The 22,295-nt window shown below is 39.2% G+C and overlaps 1 long non-coding RNA gene across 2 annotated transcripts in view; it reads left to right on the top strand.

Moving 5' to 3' along the window:
* Positions 1–22,295, top strand: part of LOC140497599 (uncharacterized) — a 293,457-nt gene that overhangs the window by 64,342 nt on the left and 206,820 nt on the right. For both annotated transcript variants that reach the window (XR_011964748.1, XR_011964747.1), the window contains exon 3: positions 19,074–19,241. This is a non-coding gene — a long non-coding RNA (uncharacterized lncRNA). The remainder of the gene's footprint in view (positions 1–19,073; positions 19,242–22,295) is intronic.

Here is a 22,295-nt window from a genome sequence, read left to right as displayed (position 1 = left end):
GTGCTCAAACTGAATGACTTAGAAGTAGATGCTGTCTTTTCTGACAAATCGTGTTCTCTTTAACATCTGTCACTTTTCCATCAAATCATGTTAGCAAACTGACAAGGTTAAAATGCCTGGGACTTTTCATCTCTTCTGAAAGGCCAATGAAGACGTGGTTTTCTCGGGGGTGAAACTGACTTAATGAGTTAGTGCTCAACTTGGACTCCTACTTTGTGCTGATGTGGAGGTGAGGGAGGGTTTTTGTAAATTGCCACTTCCCCCTTTTAATTATCTGGGTAAAAATTCTCTTGACCTCAATTGAGGTTGGGTCATAAAATCATGGGATTGTAGATGGAGAACTGGAGGGATTTGGAAGGTCATTTACTCCAACCCTCTCATTTTTGCAGGAGAGGAACTGAAGCCCAGAGGGATTAAGGAACTTCCTGGAGTCACACAAAAAAGGAGTAACTGAATCAGGATTCTAAAGGAGTTCTTCAGTCTCCAAATCCATCCAATCTTTTCACTGAACCACAACAAATTCTGAATAATGATGGCCCACCACCAGCTGAAGTATGGATGCACAAACCTCAGAGAGATTTTTCAAGTATTTACTTTTAAGAACTTTGTGAGACATACACAGTTTAAGGGAAGTTAATTTTTCCCTAATCTTGAGATCATAATTTTTCTTTATATTCATGGATTTTATGTCATCTATGGCACATTAGCCCAAGTCTGCCTCTCAGTCTTGACATCTAGGACTAGCCTGTTGGGCCTGACAGCAGAAGGAAAGGAGAAGTTTTGTAGCTTTTCACACACACACACACACACACACACACACACACACACACACACTTCTAAAATCCCAGTAGAAATGTGTTTCTTCATTGCTGAATGACTTTTACACTAACATAGTCATACATCTCACACTTGGGCTGTGTAGAGACTGAAATCTGTCAGAGATCTAGAGATCTTTTTGCCTTCTCCTTTTATTTTATACATGAGGAAATGGCTATGTGTTCGTATCATTTTCAGGACTGAGAGGGAGGGAGATTTAATGACATTAAAGACAAATAATTGTCTCAGATAAATCTATAACTAAGTTATCCTTTCTGAAAATGAATGAAGAATAGTCATGCATCTGACCTGGAGAAGTTAACCAAGGAAAAGAAGAATCTAATTTAAAATGTAGCAGTATTCCAAGGAGGTAATTCTGAATATAATCCAAATAGAAATATACAAATTCATACATCATTCATTTGAGGTCTTCATAAAGGAAATAGTAGGAGCTTGACTAATCCAAAATAGTTGAGATAATCTATATGGAATGCATTTTAGGAGTTCATAGGATGCATAAATTGCATAGATACAATAAGGAAATTGCATTTCTGGAAATGAAACCTAGTTTCTAGCATGAAGACAAAATATCACGGTAGCAAATGTACCTTCAGCATGATACATGATAAAAAGCACTGGTCCTGGGCTCAGAGGAGCTGGGTTCAAGTCCTATGCTGATACTTTTTACCTGGGTGACCTTGACTTGAACTCTTTGATTGGTGATTCCTTCTGGATTCTCCATTTTGACAAGCCAACTATGCCTATTCCACAACTCCTCTCTTATTTGCATGCCTCACTCTTGTGACTTCTCCATCATAATCCTATGGAGATACCCTTCTCTTCCTCCTATCCTCTTAATCTGCATATTATGTGTTTCCTACTCCTATTAGAATGTAGGTTTCTTGAGGTCAGTGGCTGGCATTCTTTTTTTGCTTGTATCATCTGTACATAGCACAATGCCTGGCACATAACTAGTATCTAATAAATGTTTGTTGCCTTGACTCAATTGTTAGTTCCCTCCTTAAATTCTTTCCTTAGGGACTCAAGTTTGGCTCAGAATGAATATTCACAGTCTACAATGATGTTAATACGAAGCTCAAAAACAAGGGTATGTGATAGCACATTAAATGACTCAGTAGCAGCTATATTCAACACATTCTCCTCATCTTTTTCTGTCTCTGTGCAAGATCAAAGGAGCAATGACCTGGGTCTCTTTTATCCCTCAAAGCTAAATGCTGTATCAGCCAGAGGTGTAGCTTGGGCAATCATCAAAAACTTGTGATTTGGGACTATTTGTATCTGAATTCTTTCCCCTTCCTCTAGTGTGTAACCTTATTTTTTTCTTTGTTTTCCTGCTCCCAACTAGTTAAGTTCTTATCCAATTGGAACTGGCCAGTTGAATGACACAGTCCGTCCCTTCCTTCCTTCCTTCCCCTCCTTCCTTCCTGCCCTCCTTCCTTCCTTTTTTTCTTCTTTTCTTCCTTTTTTCCTCCCTTACCCTCTCTCACTCTTTCTTCCTTTCTTTCCACATAGGGATATCATACCCTTACATGCAGGTGCTCTGTTCAAAGCAATCTAAATTTTGATTGCTGAAGCTTCAAAATATTTCTGGGAGTTTATGGGCTAGATTTTTTTTCTTCAGTACCACACTTGAAATCCAAATCACTCTGACTCTCAGCAACTGGCCAACAACAGGTCCCAGGCCAAGCCCCTCTTAGTCATCTTTGGGTCCTGATTGGCTCAGAGTGAATGAAAATAGCAGCTGTTTCTATTTAGATCAGAAACCCTGAGGGGCTTCCCTTCTCAAATGGATTTTTTTTTTTGACTAGGTAAAGAGGCCATTCTTAGCCTCATTTCCTATCTTGCCTTACTTACTGAATGAGCATTGCCCGAGTCAAACTGAGACCTGTTAAAGTCCTTAGCTTAAAAAGGCCAAGGTCTCCCACGGTATCCAAGGCCATCTCCAGTCATCCTGATCTATATCTTGCCACTGGACCTAGATGCCTCTGGAGGAGAAAGTAAGGCTGGTGACTCTGCACATCCCTCCTTCACTTAAATCCATTCACTTGCATGTCATGGCATTACCTCCCTGTTGTCATGGTTCTCTTTGAGAATGAAGGACAAACAACAGTTTCTTATGAAATCCTTTTTTGGGGAGGTGGAGGGGAAATGATGGGGGACTATATTTCCTCCACAGCATTTGAACACTAGTGGGTATTATAGCAAGTCACTGCAATAACAAAAGCCCATCAGATAATACTATCTTGGCATGTCTTAATGATGATTCCATCTTTCAAAAATTAGGGGAACCAACAAAGCATAATTTATTGTATACCTGATTCTGACCAATAAGGAAGAACTATTTACTGAGGTGGAAATAATAGGGATTTTTGGAGGATGGTGGCAGTTTTTGTCATTGTTTGTCCTTCATTCTCAAAGAGGACCCTGACATCAGGAAGGAAGGTACTACTACAGGGAAGGCCTATTGACCCCCAAAATTTAGGAGAGCAAAATTCAAAGGGGTCAGAGAAATAATAGCTCACATTTATATAGTACTTCTAAGGCAGACACTTTACATATATTAGGTCATGTGATCCTCAAATATAAGGGAGGTGCCATTATTATCACCATTTTGCAGATGATGAAATTGATGCTGAGAGGAGTTAAATGGCTTGCCCAGGGTCACATAGCTAGCAAGTATTTGAGGGAGAAATGGAATTCAGATCAAGCCTGGCTTCAGGTCAAGCACTCTTTCCACTGTGCCCAAGGCTTAAAATTCTATAAGGAAAGTCACACCAGGGGAAATAAGAAACTGTTAAGAAGGAAATTCTGAAGATGTAGAGCTCCTGATTAGCACTGACTCAGGAGTTAGAAGACTTGTGTTGAAATCCTACCTCTGATATGAAAAAATTAAATGTCCTTGGTCAGGTTACTTCATATCTCCGGATCCCAATTTCCTCATCTTTAAAAGGAAGGGCTCAGATGATTTCCTGGATGGTTTCTTCCAGATTAGAATCCATGAGCCAACAAAGTAATTCTTATGGGGAGGAAAATGGGGAGTTGTCTAAAGAGACCAATGGGACACACATGGAATTTGCAGACCATCTTACACTTGCAAAAAAGATAGAAACAAAGGCAGCTACCAAAGGATGATGTAAAAGAAAAACTATGGCATAGTCTTAAAAGAATTGAGTTGTGAAAAAGTCTAAAATCAGCTGAGACTTGTGAATAAAATGAAATAGAACAACAACAAAAGGGGATATTTTTGAATGTGTGGTTTTTGTTTGTTTGATTTTAGGCTCCATTAAAGAAACAGTGAAGCCAGAAGCAGGGGTACATTTTTATTTTCTCTAATCCCAAATTAAAATGTGACATTTCCTTTAATGATCAATGTAGACAATAAAGCAAGATTCTGAAAAGAGACTCCTAGGCTTCACCAGCCTGCTAAGGGCTCTGTGATCATGCAAACAGTGTGGATCTGAGGTGAGACTGAGGCCATCTTTCTGTCTGCTATACCATGTCTGCTTTGCATGATCATATGATAATAAGACTAAATATAGAGCTTACATTTCCATTTAAAAATCTTCACAAGTCTAAGATGGGAAAGGTGTGATTGTCAGCTTTCTTGAAGATGACCTGAGAGTTTTGACTGTACGCTCAAAGTCAATGGTGCCAACAGTGTCAATGGTGTAATATTAGCCCTCCAAACTCATGTGATCTTAGGTTGCATTGTGAGAGACCTGATGTTTAGTGCAAGAGAGGAGACAGTCCCATTGTCCTTTGTTCTAGTCAGAGCCCTTCTAGTTAGTATTCATGCATTTGAGCATTCTGACATCATACTGTCCTCTGGGCACCACCTTTTAGGAAGGACATTCATATCCTGGTACAGGACAGCAACCAGGATGGTGAAGAACCTCTCCATGCCATCTGAGGTTTTGTTGTAGGAATTTGTGTTAGCTTGAAGTCAGGTTAACAAGCATTTATTAAACACTTATTATATGTCAGGCACTGTGCAAAGACCTGGGGATGATAGGTAAAAGATCCTACACCCTGAAAGAGTTTATAATCCAGTGGGAGAGACAATATGTGAATAACTCTGTGCAAACAAGCAATAAATAGTCTACATTGAAGATTATCATCAGTGGGAAGGCATTAAGGGGGATCACAAAAAAGAAGGTGTGATTTTAGCTGCAACTTGAAGGAAACCAAGGGAAGCAGGGGCAAAAATTAGAGGGAAAGGATTTTAGTCATGGAGGACAAGCCAGTGAAAATGTTAGGAGACAGAAGATGGAGTGTCTTGAAGAAGAGAAGGCTTGGGTAGGATATAGTCACTGGCTTTAAGTATTTGAAGGGTCTTCCTGGAAGATGATTAGACTTCTTTTGCTTGGATCTGGGGTGAAGGATCAGTAGCACTAGAGAGAATTTGCAGAAGGATGAATCGAAGCTTTGGAAACATAAATTCATGGCTAGAAGGGACCTTACAGGTAATTTCATTTAACTTCCTTATTTTATAAATCAGAAAATTGAGAGAGGTGGTATAACTGGCACAAAATGAGAACTTGAAGCTGGATCTTCGGACTCAAAATCCAGAACTCTTTATATTGTACCATGTTGTCTAATGGAAAGACAAACAACCAGTCAAGTAGAGTTGACTCAAAGTAGTAGAATAGGGCTAGGGGTGGCTCTGTATGTAGAGGGTTCTTCTTATTGGAGATATTCTATCAGTTATCTTCCTGCCATCTATGGCCTAGACAAAATAGCCTTCCTGCTGTTTTTGACATGTGGCTCTTCATTTCCCATTTCTTTGTCTTTGTACTGGCCCTTTAGGATGCCTGATATATACTGCCTCTGTGCTGCCACCTAATAGAATCACTTTCTTCCTTTAAGGTGCAGCTCAAGCCTGATCTATAGGAAGCCTTTCCTTATCCCCTAAATGTTAGTGCTCTCCCTCCCTAACATATTTAAATATCTCATATATGTTTTGTATTTATCCAGACATACTCATGTACAAGCTTACTCCCTATAAGCTCCTTGAAAATATGGATTATTTCATTTCTTTGTATCCCCAGGCTCAGTCAATGGCACATAGTAGGAACTTAATCAATAGTTGTTGGTTGATCTTTAAGTGAAGACTAGATAACCATTTGCCAGGAATATTAAGAAAGAAGGAATCTTTTTTCAGAAAGAATCTTTTTAAATTAGCTGATGCCTGAGGTCCATTCCAATTCTCAAGTTCTGTGACTGTAAAATCTGAGAAATTCGGTAATTGATAGTTGCTGACAGAATGAACACTACTGACAGGTACATGCCTCAGTTTATCATGGGGTACATAATTTCTGCAAAGTAATTTATCCAGTGAGAATGATCTCATCAAATCTTTTCTAATAGATGTTTCTTAGGGGCCAAAATGCACTTCTTATCTCACCTCATGTTATGCTATTTCATATCTGACTATCATCTGACTGTGAATCTAGTCAATCTACCTTTTTATCTTTCTCTGTCTGTGAATTTTATCTACCTAATCTGTCTTTCTAGCTATCTACCACCTATTATTTATGTTCTAACCACTTAAAAAAAATCGCTATATCACAGTTATGAATGAGGAGTCAACTCAGTTTGGAGTAGGTGGTTAAAGAGACAGTGTGGTACAATGGACAGCTCCTCAAGCTGAAATGAGAAGACTTGGCTTGTTTGTATGACTTTGATCAACTATTTCCCTTAATCTCAATTTATGTATGTGTAAAGTGGGAGTAACAAAAGTTACTCCCAAGATTGATGCAAGAATCACTTGAAAAGATGCACATAAAAGCACCATGTAAACTCTTAGGTGCTACATAAATTTTCACTATTTCTATTAGTTAAAACTGCTAGCAAATAACTGGCAAGTGTCGCCTGTTGGATGGAGAGTCACCTCAGAATCAGGAACAGCTGGGTATGTACATGGAGTGAGAGAGAGAGACAGAGAGAGTGACAGCCAGAGAGAGCCAGAGTCAGAGTCAGAGAGAGATAACACAGAGAAACATATAGGGGCAAAGACAGTGATAGAGACAGATAGAGATAGAGTCAGAGAGAGACATACTGAAAGAGGGAGATAAAGACAGAGTGAGCAACAGATGGACAGAGGCAGAAGCAGAGAAAAAGAGAAACAGAAAATCAGAGACAGAGAGACAGGGAGGAACAGGGATAGAGAGACACAGAGATACACAGAAACAGAAAGACAGAGATACAGAGACTCACAGACAGATATACACAGAGACAGAGATATCAGCAAATAGCTGATACTTCTTGCATTTTAAATATTGGGGCCTATAATGAATAGAAACGCAGTGAGAAATCAAATTCCCTCCTTCATCTGTGCCACCTTTCATCTCCTCTCCCCCCCAAAAAATGCCAATTGCACTTTAGGGTTTACAAACTACATACGTGATCTCATTCTCACCTTACAATACCTTTGGGAGGTAGCTGTAGGTAGGAGTCAGAAATGAGATTCAAACCCAGGACTTCCCAACTCCAAATCCATCACTCTCTCCAGTCTATGATTCTTATCTCCTAATTTTACTGGTCAGAGATTTTAGGCTCAGATTGCTGTTCAAATCTGTTTGTAGAGTGGAGGTTAGGAGAGAATTATCTTGCCTCCAACCAAAGGTTGTTGTCGAATTTGGTGCTGTACCACCTGTCATGCACTTCGACATAGTTTGCATTAACAGTTTAGCCCAGATCATGGAGAGGTGGTGATTCTGCATTGTAAGAATCATAGGAATTCTGAGTCAAACAAGGGAGTATCTTTTAAGAAGTAAAACTGATGGGTTACCCCAATTTCTGTCCGTTTTAGATATTTGGTCCTGTACCAAGGTGATCAAAGTCAAGATAGTTTTTAGATTTTCATTTTTAAATTTTCATAAAATGTTTAATTAAAATTGCTTATTCTGAGGCAATCTTATCCATTAAATAAAGTGTTTCCAAAAAATTTGCATGCTACTCTAATTTAACCAGCATCTTTCAATCTGCTCTCCAGTTCTTTCCTCTTCCCAGGATTCTTAAATCTCCTGATTCTATATTTTTGAAACAAAAAGCCGCCTCCATTGCTGTGGTTCCAAACCTGTACTTTCCACAAGAACCTAACAATGAGTATTCAAATGAGATGTGGGCTTTAGGAAAAGAGTATTCAGGATTTTGTTCTCATCTAGAAGAAGCACTTCCAGTAGAATAAAAATGGCCATAGCCCCAGGGGAGAGCCAGAAAGATGGTTTCATCAGTCATTCCACCATGTGATACTCGAACTGAGGATGGTAATGAAAGTAATTTAACATACATCTATAATTAATTTTCTATGCTTTTCCTGTGGCTGGCAAATCATACTTCTCAGAAAAATTCATGCAATTCATCTCCCCGAAGAGGAATGGAGTTGGAAACCTTTTAGAAATTGTTTTGTTTACTCCCAAATATGTCAACTTTTAGGAAAGTTCCTGTTTTCATGGTAGATCAAGGATGCTTTTAAGTGGTTTGAATTTGTCTCTTAGGATGATCTACCAGATGGGAGGCATGCCCTTATCCTGAAACTAGTGAGGGACTACGGACCAAATCTGAGTAAAATTTCTGTTTTGAAATGTTGATCATGGTCTGGTGAGGGCATCATCATGTTCTCCCTGATTGCCATGGTATCCATGGTGCCTTAATGTCACCATGGTCTGGTGAAAACAGTGTAGTACAGGATTTAGTGAGGAGGAATGGAAGGGTAGAGATGTCCACACGTGCAAAGACCTGGAAGTGCTAGGGAACTTTGAGGACACTGAGTCCAACCCCCTCACTTGATAGATAGGGAACTTGGGGCTCGGAAAGGCTAACGATCTTGTTCTTACCAAAGTCACACTGTTAACAAATAACAAGGACTGGGATCTGAATCCAAGTTTTGTGACTCCAAACCCAGAATAGTTTGTATGTATTATGGAACTGAAAATTCTGTCTGATCCAAACACTTACTTAGAAACTACACAAAGGATTTTTTGCATTTGTACTTGGTAGTAGTCCAGTAATAAATATTAAGTATATGTGAAAAGGCTTCATGTAATAATAGCCAATACTTTAATATTTAATTGATACTTGTTATTGATTGTTCCACTAAGGTTCTACTTCAGTGCAATGAGGTGACCCTGGGCACTTAATAGCTGTGCCAGGAAAAGACCAACTCTGGTAGATCCTCTGCTAGAAAAGTCTTAGATCCTTGGTGGAATAACGGACATTAACCAAAAAGTCAGTATCTTTAAGTTCACCAGTGTGAACTACCAAGTGATCATGGAAACTCATAAAGGCATCCACCAAAGCATGGGGTGAACACAGGATCCCAGAGTTGCAGCAGAAGGAAACCTTAGAAGGCATCTAGTCTAACCCCCTTCTTTTAGAGATGAGAAAACTAAGGCCCAAAGTAGGTCATTAACTTGCTCATAGTAGCACATAGATGTATATTCAGGAATCAAACACTGATTCCAGTGTGGACTTTTTCCTGTGTGTCATGCTGCCTTCTTCATTGGTAGGGGAGCACCTACATGACTGAAGTGATAGATCTTTGTGGGATCATGGTTTCCTAACTGTGATTTCTGAACCCTCCAGCTGACTTCTTAAGGAAAAGGGATATAATGAGAAACACAAGTAGGAAACCTGGACAATTTCTGTCTATACAAGTTGTTTGCCATTTATACATTTAATTTATGGTGAGAATAATCAGATTGGTTAAGATCAATCTTGTGGCTCAACAAGCAGTTTCTCATTGGTTTAGAATCAATTTAGAATCACCCAATCACCCAATGATGTATGATACGTGAACTCTATATGATTCTGTCAATCTGTCTCTTTTTTTTTTTTTTTTGGTGTAAAATAATGTCTTTGTTTCTAGTCTTAGCTTTTCAGAAAAATTTCTATAGGTTTTTGTGCCAATACCCATGATCAATAATTTGGAAACACAAGTCAGTCTGAATAGATAAAAAACCCCCCACCAAAGTGGAAGTAAAGAGGGAATAGCAGAGATTGTGAGAGCTCTAATCAGACTTTCAGAGCCTGACTTTGCCACTTATTTTAACCTGTGTAACCTCTCTAGAACTAATTTTTTTCTATGTAAAATGAAGATGTTGGATTAGATGATCTCTTAAGAATATTTTTGATTCTAAATCCATATTCTGATGATGAAACAAAAACCTAAGTACCAACTCACACGGGTTAGAATGAGAGGCTGTGTGATTTAATGGATCTAGTCATGGACTCAGATGCAGGAAAAGCTTGATTCAAATCCTGTCCAAGACATTTAGAAATGTTACTCTGTTGAAGTCACGTAACCTCTCTCCCAGCCTTCATTTCTTTACCGAGAAAATTGTAAGTAGTAGTATCTGGAATGTCTGTCTCACAGGATTATTGTAAAATTCAACAATGTCTGATATGTATAATGTATATAATGAACTTTGTAAGCTACATATGTCCATTATGATTGAGAAATACAAATATGGTGACCATGATTGGCAACTTGCAGTGAAAAATTTTTTTTTGTTTGAAATATATTTTTATTGTCTTTTATTTTTTAAATAGCTTAGTTTTCTCTTGTATTCTTTCCTCCTTCCAGTGAGCATACAAAATAACAAAAGCTTTTTTTAAGACAAAAAAGGGGAGAAATTGACACAATTGATCAATATATTGAAAAATCCTGAAAACATGCACAGTGTTCAATACTTGAATTTGCAATTAGTCCCAGTGGTCCAAAAGCCCCATGTATGTAATCTAATTAAAACAAACACTGTGTTCCAGCAAATTTACAAAGGTATCTAAAAGCAAAATGCAACAAATTAAACAAATGAATATGAGAAAAACTCCTGAATTGTTAAAACAAATATGAGAAACCTTTGACTCCCTGCCTTAAAAAAAGTTATTGACATATAAGATTACAAATTATTAGAGATGGAGACAATGCTAGTAAGTATTGAATCTAATTCTTCCTTTTTATAGATGAGGAAATAGAGAGTCAGAAATGCAAAGAGATTTGTCAAAACCAGTTAATTAGTGGCTGTATTCAAGAATAAAATTTGTCTTTTGCCTTTCAGATCATTGGTTAATATGTATACATATACATTGGTTAATATGTATACATATACATGTAAATATATGCATGTATGTGTGTATACACACATATGTATATATACATATGTACACATATACTAGATGATGCTACCATGGGGTACTAATTATTATTAGTAATGGTCACTTCAAATCATATTAAAAGTTTTATTACAAGATTCTACTTTCGAGGGAAGGAATGGTGTTGCTTTGCAATAATGGTAATTAAGCTTAACCCTGGAGAAGAGGTGAGGAAATGAACTGTTATCTTTTCACTGGTGAGGTGGGAGAGGCAGACGCAGTCAGTGGATTGGCTGATTTTGCTTTGCTTTATTTTCTTTGCTACAGGGAAAGGTTTATTAAGGAAGCAAGGGCAAGAGGGGTATAGTCAGAAATAATGATGATATAAAAACAAGAAGTAATACAACTTTTTTTAAAAGCCCAAAGGTTCTGAAAAATTTTTTGAGAATTTTTGATTTAAATGTTGACGGTAACAGGATCATTATGGGTAGAAATGATAGAGGGATGAAAGAAAATATGTTATGAACTTTTTGAATTTGTCCTTGAAAAATAAGTGATCTGAATTGAAAGGATAATTGAGTTCAACACGGACAAGTCCAAAACTATGAACTCAAGGATGGAAAGCAGTCTTCAGAGATACAAAATGGGGAATGACCAGGTGGAAGAGCAGAAAAATGCATACAATAACGACACAGAAACCATACAGGACTCACAGAATTTCAGCCTGGAAGGGACCTTAGATCCACAGAAGGAAAATAAGGTTGCTAGAGGTTGTGCTTAACCAATGATACATGCCCAGTTAGTGGCAGAGCTGGGATTAGAACTCAGATCTCATGATTTCCACTTAGTTCACTGTTCTTTGTAATTTAAAAATCCCGCTTCAAGGTATAATTGAGAAGAAGGCATCTGAGATGGACCTTGATAGATGAGTGCAAATGACAGGGCCAGCATTAAAGGAATGACTGTAATAGTGAGCTTTCAGGCAGTGGGACAAGATATATATTTTGGGTGGCACTTCTCCCCAGGAACACTCAAATCACATTGCTATTCCATTCCATCTACCAAGGTCTTATTTCCTATTAGATGTTCCCTGGATATGTGTGTGAATTATCTTTACAATGATGATGACTCTGATAACCGGCTTTTAAATATAGCATTTAATACTGAAAAATACTTTCAATAGAGAGTGTCCTAAAAGGCCTAGTGAAGTTTTAAGTTACTAAAACTTAAAACTGTGAGTGAATAAGTTTAAAATGGCAATAAGACTTTTGGGACACTCAAAATTTGATGCATTGAAGTTATTCTTTACATTTTACAAATGAGAAAATGATGGCTCAGAGACTTTAAATGACTAGGGCAGAGTCATACAGCTCGTAAGTGTCAAAAATGTCTTACCTTCCTGACTCCAAGTCCAGCACTCTGCCATACTGTTGAATGGTGTATGAATGTTTGTGTCTGGGGGGTGGGGAATGGGCACAAGGCAAAAATACCTTCACAGAAACTAATCAGCTTCAAAATGGTGTAAAGAATAGATGTCTTCTCATCAGAAGGTATCCATGGAATATATTTTAAATTTTCCACAGACTGATTCTTTTAAGCACATGTTTTCTTTTAATTTTCTACTTGTCACAGCATGTCTCAATTGTATGTGTATTGTTGCAATCTAAGATGCCTTATTAGGCATGACCATGAAGACCTATTGCAGGAAAATGCTCTGATCATTAGGAGCAAATCAGGAGTAGGCGAAGACAGCGCTCCATAATCCCCCTGTTTCTGTATTTCCTTTAGGGTTAGCAATGCTATGTGCATGTTACAGCACTTATGCAAATTTCCCTAGATTTGAAGAGGATTTAGACTGATTCTAAACCATCAGGGCCATTACCTCTGACTTGAACTAAAAAGATTAAATCAACTCTGGCTCAAGTAGCAACTGGCTCTATGGCTGCTCCCCTCTTTTCCAAGTCATCAATTTTAATTCCATTCAGCACACACACTTGCATCAGGCACTTGCTGCATGTAGAATGACTATATTAATCTGCTGCAGATGCAAAAAGAAAGAACATCACAACGATCTCCCTCAAGGAGCCTATATTTCAGTTGGGGAGATCAAAGATTTGCCCCCAAACTAACTCCATGAGTCAAAATGCACTAACTGAGTTTATTAGAAAGAACACTATGGGACTTAATCCCAGGACCTGAGTTCAAGTCCCAGCATGACCATTTATGACTTAGGTGACTCTTGGGCAAATCACTGGGTCTCAGCTTTCTCAGTGGTAGAATAAGAACATTGGAAAATCTCTATAGTCTCTTTGAAGTCTAAACACATGATCCTGTGAATAACATAGGGAGATTAAATAGCGAAGGATGCAAGGTTCTGGGAAGATGCAATGACTTCTTCTTGGAAGGCTTTGGGAAAGCTATGAGTTGTGCATTGAAGAAAGAGGATTTAAGAAGGCAGAGATATGGAGACAGTCTGAACTAGGAAGGCATGAGTTCAGGGTAGGGAGTATGTGCAAATGGAGTGAGGTAGGAAATGCCAAGAAGTAATAGGAGATATGCTATAATATTCTTTGGGTGGAATATAGATGAATGTGAAACTAGACTGGAAATGTTAGTTGGAGTTAGAGAGTGGGTGATCTGGAGGGCCAGACTAAGGTTTTTTTGATCTATATTACCGTCCCAGTGTTCTGGTAGCTGTTTTCTATCAGAGTCAGCATGAAAGGAGGACACACCCAAAAGGATGACTTTGTGATGGTGAGATTTTAGGCAATGGCACAAGATCCATGTTTTGGGTGGTATCCCTCCCAGGAAGACTCAAATCACAATATTATTCCACTCCATCTACCAAGCCCTTATTTCCTACTAAGGTGTTCCCCAAGTATGAACTGGGATTATCTTTACAATGTATGTGTGAATTGTCTTTACAATGATGATGGCACTGCTAATCAACTTTTACATAGCACTTTAATGATGAAAAATACTTTATATAGACAGTACCCTGTCTACTAGGATATACACCTTTCCTCAATGAGGTCAGTGCACAGTTTTTCTCTTCTCACTGACTTTGGCTCTCATACTAGGAAGCTTTAATCAACGTATTGATATTCCCTCAAATGCCTTAACAGCCCAGGTCCTCAGCTCACCCATTTCCTATGACCTATTCCTCCACCTTAGCTTAGCTCCATAAAGAGGTCGTCATATCGTTAATCTTGCCATGACCCATAATGCACCACCTCCATGTTCATCAGTTCTGAAGTTCCTTTATCTGATCATGATCTATGTTGTCATTCCATCTCTTTCTTTGACTTGCAACTGTAAATCTTGCTTTTCAGTACTGACCTCCAATCCCTCCACCTCTTAGTTCTTCCTGGGGCATCATCCCTGCATTGATTGAACTTGTCTGTCTTCCCCATCTTGACCCTTCCGTGTAGCAGTTGGACTATGCCTTGTCTTTTTTTCTAGAATTTCTTGCTGATCTTGCCCTGCCTTGCCCTGCCTTGGATTACTCCACCATCCATTGTCATACTCATGTACATGAATGAAGCTGAAGAAAATATCAAAACCGTGCTAACTGGGTCCACTACATATTTATTTTACATAATCTCAAGTGAACCCTTGCTACTATAAGGAAATCCTTTTATACCTCCTTAATTGACTCACTTTCCTACTCACCACAGTAACTTATCTAGAAATGATTCCAAATCCCCAAGACAAATAATATTGTTAGAAGTAAGTACTAGAGTTTATAGTTAAGAGTGCTCTCCTTATTCCAAGGCTCGAGGTAAGGGAAATTTTAGACCTCTCCCTTGTGAAGACTCCCCCAAATTCTACCTTCCCTATTCTTGTAGAGGACAACTCATCCTCCTAGTCCCTCAGGCTCACAATCTAGGTATCATTTTTGCCTCCTCACTCTCTCTCTCATCCTCTATATCTAATCTGTCACTAAGTCCTGTTGATTTTATCTTCATAACATCTCTTAAATATGCTCTCTTCTGTCCTCTGACATTGCCACCACCCTGATGTAGGCTCTTATCACCTCACATCTGGATTTTTGCAATACCCTGCAAGCTGATCTCTTTGCCTCTACTCCATTCCAATCCAACCTCTAATCAGCCATCAAATTGATCTTCCTAAAGTCTAGGTATAAGCATGGCACCCCTTATTGTCAAACTCTGAGAACTCCTTATCACTTACAAGATAAAAAACATACATATTTGGTATCCAGAGCACTTCATAAACTGTCTCCTTCCTACCTGTTTAGTCTTTATGCACCTTACTCCCTTCCATGTATCCTGTGATCCACTCCAGGCATTTTCACTGATTGTCCATGTCTGAAGTTCATTTTCTTTCTCCTCATCTCTACCTTCTGGCTTTCTTTCCTGGCTTCCTTCAAAATCCAACTTTTTGCAAGAAGTCTTTCCTAACCCTCTTTAATATTAGTGGATCTTTCACACCCCCATTTGTGTATAGTCCTTTGCACATTATCTCCTCCATTAAATTTGAGTTCCTTGAGATCAGAGGTTGTCTTTTGTCTTGTTTTGTGTCTCTGGTGCAGCGCACAGTGCTTGGAATATAGGAGGGACATAAAATGCTTAATGACTTGGTTTCCGGTTTATTATACCAGCAAAGTGAGAGCCACTGAACGTTTTAAAACATGGAAGTGATTTGAAGAATCTTTGGGGACATTATATTGGCAACAGTAAAAAAATATACTGGAGAAACTAAAAACATAAATACTATTTAAAAGGTTCTGAACTATACTGGTAGCACCTTAAGTGGAAAGGAAGGGATGGATGAAATAGAAGCAGTATATGGTACAATGGAAAGAGTCCTGGATATGGAATCAGATGACCTGCATTCAACTTCTGAGTCTGCTACTTACTAATGCTGGGTAATTTTCTTCATGTCCTTGGGCCTCAGTTTCTTTTTGAGGTTCTTATAGCTCTAGATATGATGCTATTATTAATGAGATTTCCTAGTTTGACTCAATAGACCTTGGTCACTGATAGCATGAATGTGGGCATAAGTGTTGCTGTGGCTTTAGGCAAAGATAACTTTTGGATTTTGAAACTGGGTGGATGAAAAGATGGTGGCATTTTTAACTAAAGCAGGGAGATTAAGATGAGGTACAGGTTTTGGTGAAAATATCATGAGCTCACATTTGAATAGACTGAATTTTTGGTGCCAGTGGCAGATGGAAATGGGAATGAGAGAATGGAGCTAAGAGAAAGGTCAGGACTGGGGAAGGCATAAATAAGCTAGAGAGTATCCAGGGGATGGCAGTCAGGATGGTGAAGGGCCATGTAAAGATTGGTTGGTTAATGTTTAACTTGGTGAAGAGACAATTCAGGAGGGACATTAATAGCTGCTTTGAAATAGTAATAGAGAAATTAGCCTCAACTTGTTTCATCCTAGAAGGGAGAAGTAGGAGTAGTGTGAGGAAGTTACAAAGAAGTAAATTTAGGCTTGATATAAGAAAACAAGCTTCCTAACAGCACCATCTATAAGTGGTGCTTCGGGAAGTAGGAGAGTCTTGTTCACTGGAGATCTTTGCAGAGGCTAGTTAACCATTCATTGGCTATGTTTTAGTAGTGAGTAGGGGGACTAAATGGCCTCTAAGGCCCCTTCTGCCTCAATCTACGATCCTATGAAAGCAAATTCTCTTTCTAGAAGTAAGGGAGAAGAGAGAGATAGGTAATCAGCATGGAGGAGAGCAAGAGCAGAGAAGGGTTTCCTAGGACGGGGAAATCCTGAGCACATATATGTATGTGGAGAATGTAGAGTGCATTAAGGAACTTAAGGAAGATTATTTTGGAAATGATGTGAAGAATGAACCAAAGGGGCTAAAGAAGAGAGATAGAAATCCCTATAAGGAGGATAATGCAAGAATTATTATGTTAAGAAAGCTTCCAGTAAATTTTGTCCTTGAAATGAGAGCAAATTCATTAACCAGCTGATATTCAGAGCCATGATTGACATGCTTCGCAGGGCCAGAATCAGTGATTTCCTTTCTGGTGTGGTTTACAAAGTTCTGTGAAAGGAGTTGCCTGGCTTTGGAGAGTCTTGAATGTCGGGCAAAAGAAATTTGGCTTTACCAAGAAAGTAATAGGGAATGATTGATGGCTGTTGAGTGGAGGAGGTATATGGCCAGGGCTAGATCTATCTTCCCAACTTCCTACAGGACATCTCTAATCTGAGTGTTGTACCAGCACCCCAAATTCAAAATATCCAAAATCAAACTCATTATCTTTCCCTATGTTTGCTCCCTCTTTTGTTTTTTAATTATTTCTTTCTGTAGCATCAACATTCACTCTCTCTCCTGTACTCATAGGTGTAGGTTTATCCTTGGTTCTTCCTTTTCTTTATTGATCATATCTAGTCAAATCAGTTACAAGCTCGTATATTTTCTGTCTTCCCTCTGTGTGTTTCTCTCCTGTCTCTGTCTCTCTGTCTTACGCTTCTCTATGCTGCCACCTCACATTTTGGGTCTTATTATGACTCTTCTGACATAATAATTCTTGCATTATCCTCCTTATAGGAATTTCTATCTCCATTCTTTAGCCCCTTCAGTGCATCCTTCACATCATTTCCAAAATAATCTTCCTTAAGCCCTTTGATGCTCTCCGCAAACTGGTCTCCTTGTTCATCTCTGAATGTATCATCCTATCAGCTGTCTCCAAGCTCTGTGTGCAGGCTGTAACGAACTCCTTCCTCATTCTTACATTTAAGAATTGCTCCCGTCATTCAAGGCTGACACCAGGTGCTACCTCTTATTCAGGGCCTTTTCTGATCCCTACTTTTTCATCCCACTTGTTAGTACCATTTCCCCCATTCAGTTTCCTCTTGTATTTGTTGATCAGTGTAATTTTTATCCTCCTGGAAAATGTAAGCTCCTTGATGATCCTTTTTTATCTCCATTTCCTGGCCTTTCCCACCTAAATAAAGGCTCCTCAAATGGAATAGAATCTGTCAAGATAAGCTACTGTTATTGTTAACTGCCAATGAGCTAGAATCAATAACAAAAGTTTTTTTCTTTCCTGATTGATATGGGTTGTAATTACTAGTTGAGTTCTTGAAAACTTACAGTCCAATGGGAGAGAGTACTAACCTTGCAGCTGGGGAATCTGAGTTTGACCTTGGGAAAGTCAATTCATGTCACTGAGCCTCAGCTTTCTCATCCATAAAACAAGGGAGATTGACCTAGATCATCCAGTCTCATCTTCTGATCTGTAGTTGCATGGCCCTTTGAATCTCAATTCTCCAATATTATAAGACTGTGAGATTAGTTCCCATACTGATTTTCTTTTTGGGTCATACAATGGCAGCCCCATTGGCCATGCTTTGGCCCATTCTCTTCTTTCTGAATGGTCATATTCCTTTTTTTCTTTACCCAAGTGTTATAAAGAATAACTAATCAGCCTCCATAAAGCTTTTGGACAAGTTGTACCATGATATGAAGGATGGATCTTATTTTTCTCCTGTAATCTTTCTTCCCATTTTATGGAGAAAGCCTCGATTTGGGGTTTTATATCTCTTCCCCATGATGTGATCCCTGTGGCTTTTTGCAAGTAACAAATGCCCAGCCTCACCTAATAACACACATTGAACATTTGTCTCCTGGCAGTCTATGGGGACCATTTTTATAGATGAGCATACTGCACAGGCATGCTGCCTTTTGTGGTAATGACCTTGTAGCATTTGAATATGAGGGGGGAAATCTGACCAGAGGTGGGTCAAAAAAGTCTACTTTTAACTCCTTGAAGCAGTCACACAGACAAGGAAGGTACTTAAATGGTTGAATTAGGTATCTATTATTGTCTGATTAAAAGCAGAGACTACACCAGAGTACATTCTGAAAAGCAGAAAATACAAATAACATGACAATGGCTATACCATGGGGCACTCTTAGAGTTGTCCTTCTTGGCTCCAGTCAACCATGTGGGGATTCTGAGATTTGCTCTGGGCCATGTCATGACCTAATGCTCTAAGGACTTGTTATTATGGTATTACATGGTAACCTCTGAGTGTCCTCTTGGTTTTTCTCCATCCCATGTCAGTTAGCAGGAGGCTAGTATACATACGAGTTAAAAGAAGAAACACTTTCTAGCTTGCTCTCTCTCCTTTGATTTTGCATTATGTAGCTCTGAGACTCCCAGACAGAAGTGAGGAAGCAATGACTTTCCTTCACTCTAACATCTTGGTGACCTTGACCATGTGGCAGCTAATACAGAGGGAACTCAACTAAGTGAGCTTACTTCTGGGACCCTGGCTGACTTTTCTGCATTTGTATATGCTCTTTCTGATTTTAGGTGAGTATCTGTTCTGAGATGGATATGTCCAGGTTTAGATATTAACCTATAAGATTGAGATAACCGCCCAACCTAGCCGTGTTGCCAGTAGCTATGTACCAGGAGTTTGGACAGTGTGAATTAGAGTTGAAATGTAGAATGTCTAATTATTAGTTCTGCAAATTACTTTATGTTCTAATGAGATTTAAGCTCCAGACTCCCAGTAGATTCTAAAAACTGGTTGCATTATTGAATACTGTTTAATATTTGTCTTGTTCAAATGCATTCTTGGTTTTTATGTTTAGAATTCTTTTTTTGGGGGGGAAGTAGGAGTAAAGTACCCATCTCATACCTCATTTATGTTGTACATTAAGTCTCTTTTAATGCTCTATTTCTTGGGTAAAATCCTAGACATGAGAAATAACATGAGTTATAAGTGGCAACTTTCCTAGGGCATTGGGGTGGGGATGTACTAAGCTGAAGTATGTGAGAACAGTGACCATAGTTCCCAACTTTTTAGAGAATGGGCTCCCCAGAACTGAACCCAGATGACACCTTATGCCTGAGTGGAGAACAGGGAGTGGACATAGTAACCCATCTTTTGTGAATTCAACAGTAGCTTCTCAATATTATACAAATGGAGCCAGTATGGAGGAGTATAGCAACACAGCTGAACTCTCCCAACATTCCCCTCCAAACAACCTTATAATAATAATCTCAAACCAAATTTTGGATTTGCAGAGCCAACAAAAGATTAGGCTGAGATTTTTTTTTCCAGCCCAAGACAATTTAGGAAGTTGATAGGAGAGGTCTATGACAGTAGGGTGGTGGGCTATGAGAACACTAGAAATGGGCCTTGGTGGTAGCTGGGAGAGCTTTAGCAGCAGCAGCTTCTGGAGCTCTCAATCAAGAGACATTTTGGGTTATAGTTCCAGGGTGGAGAGAAGTAATTGTGATCAGTCAAAAGGCAGCAGGGGCCCTGATCTCAGGTCCAAGGCAGAGAAGAGCACTAGCACCTGAAGTTGCAGCTTAGCAGAGGCCATGGTCACAATTCTAGGGCTAAGAGGAGCACAAGCACTTGTGGCTGTAGGGAAGCAGGCCCCTTTGTCTGATAAAGACCAGGACAAAGAACCAGGAGAGTAGTGTTCACCCTTTTCCTTAGATCACACTATCTTGGAAGCACCCAAAACTCTCAGACTCCCTGGACTAGCTTTGAAAACAGTAGCATTCAAATGCCTAAAGCTTGAGACAGTGCCTGTTCATATTGAGGTGAGCAGAGTCCAACTTTAACATAAAATTCAGTAAAGAAATAAGCTTGAAAAATGAGCTTCAAAGAAAAATGATATTTGAATCCAAGCCCAATAAGAATTCCTGAAAAGGTTTTTAAACAGTGATGAATGGTAAAAGAAAAATTGGGAAAAGAAATGAAAGTGGTGCAAGAAAGTTATGAAAAGAGGATATCTTGGTAAAAGAGGCACAACAGTATCAAAGGAAATAACAGCTTACAAAGCAGAATTGGCCAAATGGAAAAAAAAGCTACAAAAGCTCTCTGAAGAAAATAATTTCTCAAAAATTAGAATTGAGGGGGGTGGAGCTAAGATGGTGGAGTGAGAGCAACTACTCACCTAAGCTCTTAGACAAATTTCTTCAGATGCCTCTAAAAAGAGAATCTGACCAAAATTTGGAGGTGCAAAATCCAATTGGAGACAGACTATGGCAGATTCACAGCCCAGGACAGACTGGAAGATCAATAGGAAGGGTCTGTTCCATGGGGGTGAGCCCACAGTGCACAGTGCAGCTCATCCAGTACAGTGGAGTGGGAGGGCCCCAGGGAGGCCTGAGGCAGCAGCAGGCAGAATGGGCAGAGCAGCAGCCCAGAGAGAGAGACCAGCAGAGCTGAGGGAATGACAGCTGCTGAGCCTCAGATATCAGCTGCAGCAGCTCCTGAGACTTTCAGCACACAGATCAAATGTCTGTAAGTCACCTACTAGAACTTCCAGGAGCTAAAATGGCAGAGTGACAGGTAAATGCTTTCTCCTCCCCTCTTGTTGACCTCAAAAGAACCATAAAATATTTCCCCAGAAAAATCCCAGATCAGTGGGCACAGTGAAGGAGCAAACAGTATCATAACACCTGAAGCTAGGAAAATAGCTAAGGGGGATTCCTCCTACTGTGTCAGAGGCAAATCAGAAGGAGAGGGACCCCAGGGCTGTGGAAATACTCACTAGGACCCAGGAGAGCCTCAGTGCTAGGAGAGGAGCTCCAGGAGAGCTGGAAACTTGCACTAGGGTCCAGGTGTGCCTCAGCACTCCAGGGGAAATGGAAAGATAATAGGGCAGTCAAGATCACCAACCCCTGAACTTTCCTTTGCCTCAGCTCAGCTGAGGAGATATCCCGTGACCAGACCACCCCTCCCCCACACTTAACAAGCTAGCCCCAGGGCTGATTGGGAAACACAAAACAAAAAGATAAAAAGGCATTTGCCCTTAGCTTTTTTACACCAGTCAGCTCAACATCAACTTCTGCAGCTTCTAACTGAAAGAACCAGAAGCCACCACACAAATCATCATCATGAGCAAGAAAAAGCAAAACAAGGGTGAAAAAACCATAGAATCTTTCTACGGGGACAAAGAACAAAAGAAGAATACCAAAGAGTCAGTAGTGAGACTGTACTCCCATCTGAAACTTCAGAAGGCACTATGAACTGCTTGCATGCACAAACAGCTGTCCTGAAACAGCTGAAGAAGGAAATAGAAGAAAAACTGGCCAATGACTCTAAAAGTATGAAAAAAGAATTCACTGATGAGAACATCTCTTTAAAAAGGAAAATTAAACAAATGGAAAAGGAAGTAAAAAAACCAACTAGAGAAAATAACTCCTTGAAAGGAACAATTGGACAGATGGAAAAGGAGATGCAAAAGTTAACTGAAGAAAACAATTTGATAAAAATTAGATTTGGAGAAGTAGAAACTAATGACTCTATGAGACATCAAGAATCAGTCAAACAAAATCTAAAGAATGAAAAGATAGAAGAAAATGTAAAATATCTAACTGGGAAAACAACTGACCTGGAAA

The sequence above is a fragment of the Notamacropus eugenii genome, chromosome 3, assembly GCF_028372415.1.
Source record: "Notamacropus eugenii isolate mMacEug1 chromosome 3, mMacEug1.pri_v2, whole genome shotgun sequence".
NCBI lineage: Eukaryota > Metazoa > Chordata > Mammalia > Diprotodontia > Macropodidae > Notamacropus > Notamacropus eugenii.
This window is presented reverse-complemented; position numbering and strand designations above follow the sequence as displayed.